This window comes from Vigna umbellata, chromosome 3 (genome assembly GCF_029865625.1).
Source record: "Vigna umbellata cultivar VRB3 chromosome 3, Vumbellata_1.0, whole genome shotgun sequence".
In the NCBI taxonomy this organism is placed as follows: Eukaryota; Viridiplantae; Streptophyta; class Magnoliopsida; order Fabales; family Fabaceae; genus Vigna; species Vigna umbellata.
This window is the reverse complement of record NC_142167.1, coordinates 35,721,156-35,723,250: the sequence shown is the minus strand read 5'-3', so window position 1 is coordinate 35,723,250 and position 2,095 is coordinate 35,721,156.

Genomic DNA, 2,095 nt, shown 5'->3' with positions numbered 1-2,095 from the left:
ATGATGGTAGATAAAGACATGCAAAAAGCAGTGTGAGAGTCAGAACAATTGGAATAAGACAAGTATGACTGTAAAGAATAACAAGTGCAGTAGGAAGTATTAGCAAAAGAAAGATGTGAACAATCATAGTCAAACAAATAAGTAGGTGGTTTCCTAAGTTTAGTTGAAAGTCTAGCAGGTTGATCAACATGTTGCATAAAATCATTAGAATCATCATTGAATTGCATAACTGGTTCAACAACAATAAGATCATTATTAGTAGAAACATGGTTAGACGTAATATGAGAAACTGTGAACTAAGTCTATCAAAGACAATTAAAGAATCAAATGATTGTTGAGATGTATTCGTACCAATGTTGTGATTATGAGAAAACTGTGTTTTTCTTTAACCATGTCATTATTATTAACCTTTTCTTGACTAATCTATATTAAAAATAGAGAAATACTATTTTTAATCAAAAATTATTTTCCTCCCATATTTTTTAGGTAGATTAAATTGCAGTCAAAACTTTATTTAAAAGCAACAAAATTATATAATGAAACTCACTTCACTGACTTCTTTTTACCTCTAGTAGGTTTAAACCAATCTACTGAAATAAATTACTTTTATAACAATTTTTATTTTTCTTATCGCATTATTTTGTTTCAGTTTTTCTATATTATAATTTGTTGTGGTTTTTTATCTTCTTCCAATTTAATGTAATTCAAAGAAGATATTTGGTCTAAGTCAAAGTAAACTTGATCCATGTAAACCGAACTTCCAAATTATCAGTCACTGTACTCTGTCCAATCACTATTATACTTGCATTGATAACTGCTTCGTTAACAAGTTTTCTAAATTCTTGCATAATTGTGAAAATCAAATTAAAAATGAAAAAGCAAAGAAGCTTCGAAAGTTCATCCGGTGAAGCTTTTTCTACGTCCCTTCCTCTTCTCACTGTTCAAATTTTTTTCTTTGAAAAGATAAAATGGAAATCTTTCTTAATTATTCTTGTGTCAACTTTTCTTCTTTTCTTATCTGGATATTTATCTTTCTACAATTGAATAAAGATGGCTGATATACTTTCCAAATTACTCAAATGCATAAATTTATATTATTTATCTTTGTATTATTAATAAAATAATTACGATATTTATAAACCCTCACCTAAAGGGATTAAGGTGGGTCTAGTGCTCCATTATCTCATAATCCAATTCTTTGATCCAAAATATACTAAGTTAAAAAATTTTGACCGGATAAAATAGATTGACTCGTGGTTAAATAGAAAACATCGGCTTGTGTCGAGATAGATTGAAAAGGTTTGTTAAGTTTTATATCCACAAGATATAATGGGCTTGGTAAGTACATAAAATTTTGGTTTTGGATGCATTTAGAAGAGTATAAATTATATTGTTTCAATAATTGATTATGTATAAGTATAATTAATTATTGAAAAATTTTCTCTAATTTGTGTGCTTTAATTTTTGTTTTCCAATAAATATAGGAATCTTCTATTCATTCAAAAATATAGAATTGTATTATTTTCTTCTTTTTAATAAATGAAGCTTTATTTCTTTTCTTTCATTTTCACTATTACATGCTTTTTGGATACTCGAAGAAAATAATTAAATAAAATAAAAATAATTTTTGTTATAGCTTTTGTGTGTTAAGAGTGTTATTTTGGTGCATAGAATTGATTATCGCGGTATTATATCTTCCTATCTACTCCCATATAACACACATTATATGATAATCGTCACAAACACAAACAAATAAAGGTGAGCTAAGAAAACAAACAATAACAATCATAAACTACACAATAAGACAAGTAATACAATCTAACTAATAATCATCTTGTATCAATTTCCTCACAATGTCTAATGTTCCCAAAACTATATCCCTATAGGGTGGTTGTGTACCATCTCGCTAAAGACTCATTTCTCCTATTCATCAAGGTCTTACAAGTAAAAACTTTGGTACTACACACACCAAGTATTATACTCATCATCAAGCTAAATTACACGGCTAAACATCTTTCCCCTCTTCTCTACATCTTACAAGATTTGCTTTTGGTACCATTCCAGAAGGCTTCTTACCAATGGATGTATCTTATGT